Source organism: Scomber scombrus, chromosome 5, assembly GCF_963691925.1.
Source record: "Scomber scombrus chromosome 5, fScoSco1.1, whole genome shotgun sequence".
Taxonomy (NCBI): Eukaryota; Metazoa; Chordata; class Actinopteri; order Scombriformes; family Scombridae; genus Scomber; species Scomber scombrus.
The window spans coordinates 29523229-29535901 of NC_084974.1; positions in this window are offsets into that span (position 1 = coordinate 29523229).

Here is a 12673-nt window from a genome sequence, read left to right on the forward strand (position 1 = left end):
AGCGTTAATATTATACACTGTATACTCACTAAAATCATGCTACACAACAATGGTCACCTGATAATCATACTACAACAGTTATTTCAGGAAAAAAAAAAGTTTGCACATTTTTGGGGAATTTTATATTGAAATATTTTCAATAGCGTTAATATTACACAGTGTAGGATGACCAAAATCATGCTATACAACAAGGGTCACCTGATAATCATACTACAACAATTATTTCAGAAAAAAGTGTTTTTGTTTATTTTTGGAGAATTTTATTGTGAGAAATCGTCAATAGCGTTAATATTATACACTTTATACTAACCAAAATCATGCTACACAACAAGAGTCACCTGATAATCATACTACAACAGTCATTTCAGGGGAAAAAAAAGTTTGCATATTTTTGGGGAATTTTATTTTGAAATATCGTCAATAGTGCTAATATTATACAGTGTAGGATGACCAAAATCATGCTACACAACAAGGGTCACCTGATAATCATACTACAACAGTTATTTCAGGAAAAAAAAAAGTTTGCATATTTTTGGGGAATTTTATATTGAAATATTTTCAATAGTGTTAATATTATACAGTGTAGGATGACCAAAATCATGCTATACATCAAGGGTCACCTGATAATCATACTACAACAGTTATTTCAGAAAAACGTGTTTTTGTTTATTTTTGGAGAATTTTATTGTGAAAAATCATCAATAGCGTTAATATTATACACTGTATACTCACTAAAATCATGCTACACAACAATGGTCACCTGATAATCATACTACAACAGTTATTTCAGGAAAAAAAAAAGTTTGCACATTTTTGGGGAATTTTATATTGAAATATTTTCAATAGCGTTAATATTACACAGTGTAGGATGACCAAAATCATGCTATACAACAAGGGTCACCTGATAATCATACTACAACAATTATTTCAGAAAAAAGTGTTTTTGTTTATTTTTGGAGAATTTTATTGTGAAAAATCATCAATAGCGTTAATATTATACACTGTATACTCACTAAAATCATGCTACACAACAATGGTCACCTGATAATCATACTACAACAGTTATTTCAGGAAAAAAAAAAGTTTGTACATTTTTGGGGAATTTTATATTGAAATATTTTCAATAGTGTTAATATTATACAGTGTAGGATGACCAAAATCATGCTACACAACAAGAGTCACCTGATAATCATACTACAACAGTCATTTCAGGGAAAAAAAAAGTTTGCATATTTTTGGGGAATTTTATTTTGAAATATTGTCAATAGTGTTAATATTATACAGTGTAGGATGACCAAAATAATGCTACACAACAAGGGTCACCTGATAATCATACTACAACATTTATTTTGGGGAAATTAGTTTTGATATAATTTTGGAGATTTTATATATTCAAAAATCTTCAATATCGTCAATACTATACACTGTATACTCACCAAAATCATGCTATACAACAAGGGTCACCTGATAATCATACTACAACATTTATTTTGGGGAAATTAGTTTTGATATAATTTTGGAGATTTTATATATTCAAAAATCTTCAATATCGTCAATACTATACACTGTATACTCACCAAAATCATGCTACACAACAAGAGTCACCTGATAATCATACTACAACAGTCATTTCAGGAAAAAAAAAAGTTTGCATATTTTTGGGGAATTTTATATTGAAATATTTTCAATAGCGTTAATATTATACAGTGTAGCATGACCAAAATCATGCTACACAACAAGGGTCACCTGATAATCATGCTACAACAGTCATTTCAGGAAAAAAAAAAGTTTGCATATTTTTGGGGAATTTTATTTTGAAATATCGTCAATAGTGCTAATATTATACAGTGTAGGATGACCAAAATCATGCTACACAACAAGGGTCACCTGATAATCATACTACAACAGTTATTTCAGGAAAAAAAAAAGTTTGCATATTTTTGGGGAATTTTATATTGAAATATTTTCAATAGCGTTAATATTATACAGTGTAGGATGACCAAAATCATGCTATACATCAAGGGTCACCTGATAATCATACTACAACAGTTATTTCAGAAAAACGTGTTTTTGTTTATTTTTGGAGAATTTTATTGTGAAATATCGTCAATAGTGTTAATACTATACACTGTGTTCTCACCAAAATCATGCTATACAACAAGGGTCACCTGATAATCATACTACAACAGTCATTTCAGGAAAAAAATGTTTTGCATATTTTTGGGGAATTTTATTGTGAAAAATCGTCAATAGCGTTAATATTATACACTGTATACTAACCAAAATCATGCTATACAACAAGGGTCACCTGATAATCATACTACAACAGTTATTTCAGAAAAACTTGTTTTTGTTTATTTTTGGAGAATTTTATTGTGAAAAATCGTCAATAGCGTTAATATTGTACACTGTATACTAACCAAAATCATGCTACACAACAATGGTCACCTGATAATCATACTACAACAGTCATTTCAGGAAAAAAAAAGTTTGCACATTTTTGGGGAATTTTATTTTGAAATATCGTCAATAGTGCTAATATTATACAGTGTAGGATGACCAAAATCATGCTACACAACAAGGGTCACCTGATAATCATACTACAACAGTTATTTCAGAAAAAAGTGTTTTTGTTTATTTTTGGAGAATTTTATTGTGAGAAATCGTCAATAGCGTTAATATTATACACTTTATACTAACCAAAATCATGCTACACAACAAGAGTCACCTGATAATCATACTACAACAGTCATTTCAGGGGAAAAAAAAGTTTGCATATTTTTGGGGAATTTTATTTTGAAATATCGTCAATAGTGCTAATATTATACAGTGTAGGATGACCAAAATCATGCTACACAACAAGGGTCACCTGATAATCATACTACAACAGTTATTTCAGGAAAAAAAAAAGTTTGCATATTTTTGGGGAATTTTATATTGAAATATTTTCAATAGTGTTAATATTATACAGTGTAGGATGACCAAAATCATGCTATACATCAAGGGTCACCTGATAATCATACTACAACAGTTATTTCAGAAAAACGTGTTTTTGTTTATTTTTGGAGAATTTTATTGTGAAAAATCATCAATAGCGTTAATATTATACACTGTATACTCACTAAAATCATGCTACACAACAATGGTCACCTGATAATCATACTACAACAGTTATTTCAGGAAAAAAAAAAGTTTGCACATTTTTGGGGAATTTTATATTGAAATATTTTCAATAGCGTTAATATTACACAGTGTAGGATGACCAAAATCATGCTATACAACAAGGGTCACCTGATAATCATACTACAACAATTATTTCAGAAAAAAGTGTTTTTGTTTATTTTTGGAGAATTTTATTGTGAAAAATCATCAATAGCGTTAATATTATACACTGTATACTCACTAAAATCATGCTACACAACAATGGTCACCTGATAATCATACTACAACAGTTATTTCAGGAAAAAAAAAAGTTTGTACATTTTTGGGGAATTTTATATTGAAATATTTTCAATAGTGTTAATATTATACAGTGTAGGATGACCAAAATCATGCTACACAACAAGAGTCACCTGATAATCATACTACAACAGTCATTTCAGGGAAAAAAAAAGTTTGCATATTTTTGGGGAATTTTATTTTGAAATATTGTCAATAGTGTTAATATTATACAGTGTAGGATGACCAAAATAATGCTACACAACAAGGGTCACCTGATAATCATACTACAACATTTATTTTGGGGAAATTAGTTTTGATATAATTTTGGAGATTTTATATATTCAAAAATCTTCAATATCGTCAATACTATACACTGTATACTCACCAAAATCATGCTATACAACAAGGGTCACCTGATAATCATACTACAACATTTATTTTGGGGAAATTAGTTTTGATATAATTTTGGAGATTTTATATATTCAAAAATCTTCAATATCGTCAATACTATACACTGTATACTCACCAAAATCATGCTACACAACAAGAGTCACCTGATAATCATACTACAACAGTCATTTCAGGAAAAAAAAAAGTTTGCATATTTTTGGGGAATTTTATATTGAAATATTTTCAATAGCGTTAATATTATACAGTGTAGCATGACCAAAATCATGCTACACAACAAGGGTCACCTGATAATCATGCTACAACAGTCATTTCAGGAAAAAAAAAAGTTTGCATATTTTTGGGGAATTTTATTTTGAAATATCGTCAATAGTGCTAATATTATACAGTGTAGGATGACCAAAATCATGCTACACAACAAGGGTCACCTGATAATCATACTACAACAGTTATTTCAGGAAAAAAAAAAGTTTGCATATTTTTGGGGAATTTTATATTGAAATATTTTCAATAGCGTTAATATTACACAGTGTAGGATGACCAAAATCATGCTATACAACAAGGGTCACCTGATAATCATACTACAACAATTATTTAAGAAAAAAGTGTTTTTGTTTATTTTTGGAGAATTTTATTGTGAAAAATCGTCAATAGCGTTAATATTGTACACTGTATACTCACCAAAATCATGCTACACAACAATGGTCACCTGATAATCATACTACAACAGTTATTTCAGGAAAAAAAAAAGTTTGCATATTTTTGGGGAATTTTATTTTGAAATATCGTCAATAGCGTTAATATTATACAGTGTAGGATGACCAAAATCATGCTACACAACAAGGGTCACCTGATAATCATACTACAACAGTCATTTCAGGAACAAAAAAAGTTTGCATATTTTTGGGGAATTTTATATTGAAATATTTTCAATAGCGTTAATATTATACAGTGTAGGATGACCAAAATCATGCTACACAACAAGGGTCACCTGATAATCATGCTACAACATTTATTTTGGGGAAATTAGTTTTGATATAATTTTGGAGATTTTATATATTCAAAAATCTTCAATATCGTCAATACTATACACTGTATACTCACCAAAATCATGCTATACAACAAGGGTCACCTGATAATCATACTACAACATTTATTTTGGGGAAATTAGTTTTGATATAATTTTGGAGATTTTATATATTCAAAAATCTTCAATATCGTCAATACTATACACTGTATACTCACCAAAATCATGCTATACAACAAGGGTCACCTGATAATCATACTACAACAGTCATTTCAGGAAAAAAATGTTTTGCATATTTTTGGGGAATTTTATTCTGAAAAATCGTCAATAGTGTTAATATTATACACTGTATACTCACCAAAATCATGCTACACAACAAGAGTCACCTGATAATCATACTACAACATTTATTTTGGGGAAATTAGTTTTGATATAATTTTGGAGATTTTATATATTCAAAAATCTTCAATATCGTCAATACTATACACTGTATACTCACCAAAATCATGCTATACAACAAGGGTCACCTGATAATCATACTACAACATTTATTTTGGGGAAATTAGTTTTGATATAATTTTGGAGATTTTATATATTCAAAAATCTTCAATATCGTCAATACTATACACTGTATACTCACCAAAATCATGCTACACAACAAGAGTCACCTGATAATCATACTACAACAGTCATTTCAGGAAAAAAAAAAGTTTGCATATTTTTGGGGAATTTTATATTGAAATATTTTCAATAGCGTTAATATTATACAGTGTAGCATGACCAAAATCATGCTACACAACAAGGGTCACCTGATAATCATGCTACAACAGTCATTTCAGGAAAAAAAAAAGTTTGCATATTTTTGGGGAATTTTATTTTGAAATATCGTCAATAGTGCTAATATTATACAGTGTAGGATGACCAAAATAATGCTACACAACAAGGGTCACCTGATAATCATACTACAACATTTATTTTGGGGAAATTAGTTTTGATATAATTTTGGAGATTTTATATATTCAAAAATCTTCAATATCGTCAATACTATACACTGTATACTCACCAAAATCATGCTATACAACAAGGGTCACCTGATAATCATACTACAACAGTCATTTCAGGAAAAAAAAAAGTTTGCATATTTTTGGGGAATTTTATATTGAAATATTTTCAATAGCGTTAATATTATACAGTGTAGCATGACCAAAATCATGCTACACAACAAGGGTCACCTGATAATCATGCTACAACAGTCATTTCAGGAAAAAAAAAAGTTTGCATATTTTTGGGGAATTTTATTTTGAAATATCGTCAATAGTGCTAATATTATACAGTGTAGGATGACCAAAATCATGCTACACAACAAGGGTCACCTGATAATCATACTACAACAGTTATTTCAGGAAAAAAAAAAGTTTGCATATTTTTGGGGAATTTTATATTGAAATATTTTCAATAGCGTTAATATTATACAGTGTAGGATGACCAAAATCATGCTATACATCAAGGGTCACCTGATAATCATACTACAACAGTTATTTCAGAAAAACGTGTTTTTGTTTATTTTTGGAGAATTTTATTGTGAAATATCGTCAATAGTGTTAATACTATACACTGTGTTCTCACCAAAATCATGCTATACAACAAGGGTCACCTGATAATCATACTACAACAGTCATTTCAGGAAAAAAATGTTTTGCATATTTTTGGGGAATTTTATTGTGAAAAATCGTCAATAGCGTTAATATTATACACTGTATACTAACCAAAATCATGCTATACAACAAGGGTCACCTGATAATCATACTACAACAGTTATTTCAGAAAAACTTGTTTTTGTTTATTTTTGGAGAATTTTATTGTGAAAAATCGTCAATAGCGTTAATATTGTACACTGTATACTAACCAAAATCATGCTACACAACAATGGTCACCTGATAATCATACTACAACAGTCATTTCAGGAAAAAAAAAGTTTGCACATTTTTGGGGAATTTTATTTTGAAATATCGTCAATAGTGCTAATATTATACAGTGTAGGATGACCAAAATCATGCTACACAACAAGGGTCACCTGATAATCATACTACAACAGTTATTTCAGAAAAAAGTGTTTTTGTTTATTTTTGGAGAATTTTATTGTGAGAAATCGTCAATAGCGTTAATATTATACACTTTATACTAACCAAAATCATGCTACACAACAAGAGTCACCTGATAATCATACTACAACAGTCATTTCAGGGGAAAAAAAAGTTTGCATATTTTTGGGGAATTTTATTTTGAAATATCGTCAATAGTGCTAATATTATACAGTGTAGGATGACCAAAATCATGCTACACAACAAGGGTCACCTGATAATCATACTACAACAGTTATTTCAGGAAAAAAAAAAGTTTGCATATTTTTGGGGAATTTTATATTGAAATATTTTCAATAGTGTTAATATTATACAGTGTAGGATGACCAAAATCATGCTATACATCAAGGGTCACCTGATAATCATACTACAACAGTTATTTCAGAAAAACGTGTTTTTGTTTATTTTTGGAGAATTTTATTGTGAAAAATCATCAATAGCGTTAATATTATACACTGTATACTCACTAAAATCATGCTACACAACAATGGTCACCTGATAATCATACTACAACAGTTATTTCAGGAAAAAAAAAAGTTTGCACATTTTTGGGGAATTTTATATTGAAATATTTTCAATAGCGTTAATATTACACAGTGTAGGATGACCAAAATCATGCTATACAACAAGGGTCACCTGATAATCATACTACAACAATTATTTCAGAAAAAAGTGTTTTTGTTTATTTTTGGAGAATTTTATTGTGAAAAATCATCAATAGCGTTAATATTATACACTGTATACTCACTAAAATCATGCTACACAACAATGGTCACCTGATAATCATACTACAACAGTTATTTCAGGAAAAAAAAAAGTTTGTACATTTTTGGGGAATTTTATATTGAAATATTTTCAATAGTGTTAATATTATACAGTGTAGGATGACCAAAATCATGCTACACAACAAGAGTCACCTGATAATCATACTACAACAGTCATTTCAGGGAAAAAAAAAGTTTGCATATTTTTGGGGAATTTTATTTTGAAATATTGTCAATAGTGTTAATATTATACAGTGTAGGATGACCAAAATAATGCTACACAACAAGGGTCACCTGATAATCATACTACAACATTTATTTTGGGGAAATTAGTTTTGATATAATTTTGGAGATTTTATATATTCAAAAATCTTCAATATCGTCAATACTATACACTGTATACTCACCAAAATCATGCTATACAACAAGGGTCACCTGATAATCATACTACAACATTTATTTTGGGGAAATTAGTTTTGATATAATTTTGGAGATTTTATATATTCAAAAATCTTCAATATCGTCAATACTATACACTGTATACTCACCAAAATCATGCTACACAACAAGAGTCACCTGATAATCATACTACAACAGTCATTTCAGGAAAAAAAAAAGTTTGCATATTTTTGGGGAATTTTATATTGAAATATTTTCAATAGCGTTAATATTATACAGTGTAGCATGACCAAAATCATGCTACACAACAAGGGTCACCTGATAATCATGCTACAACAGTCATTTCAGGAAAAAAAAAAGTTTGCATATTTTTGGGGAATTTTATTTTGAAATATCGTCAATAGTGCTAATATTATACAGTGTAGGATGACCAAAATCATGCTACACAACAAGGGTCACCTGATAATCATACTACAACAGTTATTTCAGGAAAAAAAAAAGTTTGCATATTTTTGGGGAATTTTATATTGAAATATTTTCAATAGCGTTAATATTACACAGTGTAGGATGACCAAAATCATGCTATACAACAAGGGTCACCTGATAATCATACTACAACAATTATTTAAGAAAAAAGTGTTTTTGTTTATTTTTGGAGAATTTTATTGTGAAAAATCGTCAATAGCGTTAATATTGTACACTGTATACTCACCAAAATCATGCTACACAACAATGGTCACCTGATAATCATACTACAACAGTTATTTCAGGAAAAAAAAAAGTTTGCATATTTTTGGGGAATTTTATTTTGAAATATCGTCAATAGCGTTAATATTATACAGTGTAGGATGACCAAAATCATGCTACACAACAAGGGTCACCTGATAATCATACTACAACAGTCATTTCAGGAACAAAAAAAGTTTGCATATTTTTGGGGAATTTTATATTGAAATATTTTCAATAGCGTTAATATTATACAGTGTAGGATGACCAAAATCATGCTACACAACAAGGGTCACCTGATAATCATGCTACAACATTTATTTTGGGGAAATTAGTTTTGATATAATTTTGGAGATTTTATATATTCAAAAATCTTCAATATCGTCAATACTATACACTGTATACTCACCAAAATCATGCTATACAACAAGGGTCACCTGATAATCATACTACAACATTTATTTTGGGGAAATTAGTTTTGATATAATTTTGGAGATTTTATATATTCAAAAATCTTCAATATCGTCAATACTATACACTGTATACTCACCAAAATCATGCTATACAACAAGAGTCACCTGATAATCATACTACAACAGTCATTTCAGGAAAAAAATGTTTTGCATATTTTTGGGGAATTTTATTCTGAAAAATCGTCAATAGTGTTAATATTATACACTGTATACTCACCAAAATCATGCTACACAACAAGAGTCACCTGATAATCATACTACAACAATTAATTCAGAAAAAAGTGTTTTTGTTTTTTTTTGGAGAATTTTATTGTGAAAAATCGTCAATAGCGTTAATATTATACACTGTATACTAACCAAAATCATGCTACACAACAATGGTCACCTGATAATCATACTACAACAGTCATTTCAGGAAAAAAAAAGTTTGCACATTTTTGGGGAATTTTATATTGAAATATTTTCAATAGCGTTAATATTACACAGTGTAGGATGACCAAAATCATGCTATACAACAAGGGTCACCTGATAATCATACTACAACAATTATTTAAGAAAAAAGTGTTTTTGTTTATTTTTGGAGAATTTTATTGTGAAAAATCGTCAATAGCGTTAATATTGTACACTGTATACTCACCAAAATCATGCTACACAACAATGGTCACCTGATAATCATACTACAACAGTTATTTCAGGAAAAAAAAAAGTTTGCATATTTTTGGGGAATTTTATTTTGAAATATCGTCAATAGTGTTAATATTATACAGTGTAGGATGACCAAAATCATGCTACACAACAAGGGTCACCTGATAATCATACTACAACAGTCATTTCAGGAACAAAAAAAGTTTGCATATTTTTGGGGAATTTTATATTGAAATATTTTCAATAGCGTTAATATTATACAGTGTAGGATGACCAAAATCATGCTACACAACAAGGGTCACCTGATAATCATGCTACAACATTTATTTTGGGGAAATTAGTTTTGATATAATTTTGGAGATTTTATATATTCAAAAATCTTCAATATCGTCAATACTATACACTGTATACTCACCAAAATCATGCTATACAACAAGGGTCACCTGATAATCATACTACAACATTTATTTTGGGGAAATTAGTTTTGATATAATTTTGGAGATTTTATATATTCAAAAATCTTCAATATCGTCAATACTATACACTGTATACTCACCAAAATCATGCTATACAACAAGGGTCACCTGATAATCATACTACAACAGTCATTTCAGGAAAAAAATGTTTTGCATATTTTTGGGGAATTTTATTCTGAAAAATCGTCAATAGTGTTAATATTATACACTGTATACTCACCAAAATCATGCTACACAACAAGAGTCACCTGATAATCATACTACAACAATTAATTCAGAAAAAAGTGTTTTTGTTTTTTTTTGGAGAATTTTATTGTGAAAAATCGTCAATAGCGTTAATATTATACACTGTATACTAACCAAAATCATGCTACACAACAATGGTCACCTGATAATCATACTACAACAGTCATTTCAGGAAAAAAAAAAGTTTGCATATTTTTGGGGAATTTTATATTGAAATATTTTCAATAGCGTTAATATTATACAGTGCAGGATGACCAAAATCATGCTATACAACAAGGGTCACCTGATAATCATACTACAACAGTTATTTCAGAAAAACTTGTTTTTGTTTATTTTTGGGGAATTTTATTTTTGAAATATCGTCAATAGTGTTAATATTATACAGTGTAGGATGACCAAAATCATGCTATACAACAAGGGTCACCTGATAATCATACTACAACAGTTATTTCAGGAAAAAAAAAAAGTTTGCATATTTTTGGGGAATTTTATTTTGAAATATCGTCAATAGTGTTAATATTATACAGTGTATGATGACCAAAATCATGCTATACAACAAGGGTCACCTGATAATCATACTACAACAGTCATTTCAGGAAAAAAAAAAGTTTGCATATTTTTGGGGAATTTTATTTTGAAATATCGTCAATAGTGTTAATATTATACAGTGTAGGATGACCAAAATCATGCTATACAACAAGGGTCACCTGATAATCATACTACAACAGTTATTTCAGAAAAACGTGTTTTTGCATATTTTTGGGGAATTTTATTTTGAAATATCGTCAATAGTGTTAATATTATACATTGTATACTCACCAAAATCATGCTACACAACAAGGGTCACCTGATAATCATACTACAACAGTTATTTCAGAAAATTTTGTTTTTGTTTATTTTTTGGTAGTTTTATTGTGAAAAATCGTCAATATAGTTAATATTATACACTGTATACCCCATCCTGAGGAGGGCGGAAAGGGCGCAACTCAAGAGATTGGTTGGCCTGGGACTCAGACCAGACCTTAGGATGGAGTGCAGGATTAGGGCGCAGCAGCACTCCAGCATTCCCAGGCAAGAAGCGTCAGCACTCTTCATGCACGGAAAGGGCATGTAGCTCACCCACCCTTTTTGTCGACACAATAGCCAACAAAAATGTAGTCTTGAGCGAAAGGCATTTCAGCTTAACCGTTTCCAGAGGCGCGAACAGCCCATGCCGCAAGGCTGACAAAACCATCTCCAAATCCCATGGGGGGACACCCGGCCTCCTGGGAGAGGGAGTCCTCCTAAATTTTTCACAATAAACTAAGATTTTTTTTCTGAAATAATTGTTGTAGTATGATTATCAGGTGACCCTTGTTGTGTGGAGTGAATATAGTGAAGACTACTGTGTATAATATTGATGATATTGAAGGGAAATCAATGGAACAACAGCACATGACAGTGATGATATTGAAGTATTATACACAAGCACATGTTGTAACAATAACTGTTTTAGTGTGATTATCAGGTGACCGTTGGTGTGTGGAGTGAATTTGGTGAGACTACAGTGAATAAAAGTGGAGATATTGAATATTTTTCGTTTTGGTACTGCACTTTGTAGACGGTCTCTAAGCGCTCGCCTCTCAGCCCGCAGCGCATAGAGAGCAATATATTTCATGCAGCCTGGAGGACGACTCGTTTTGGCGAAAATGAGTTTGTAGTCAATAGTCTACCTTACCACGATAGGAAAGAGGCATTTTTTATGTTTTAACAATGTTTCGTTTGTGAGCTATTGATCGCTGAAGTTCGAATCTGCCAATCTCTTTCTAACTTTACCCAAGTCATCCAGTATTATTTCCCTGGCATTAACTCTTGTTATTCCCTGGGCTTTGGCACTGTTTTGTGGCAGTTTGTCACGCTTTGCCAGTGTTGGTTGTGTAGGACCTTT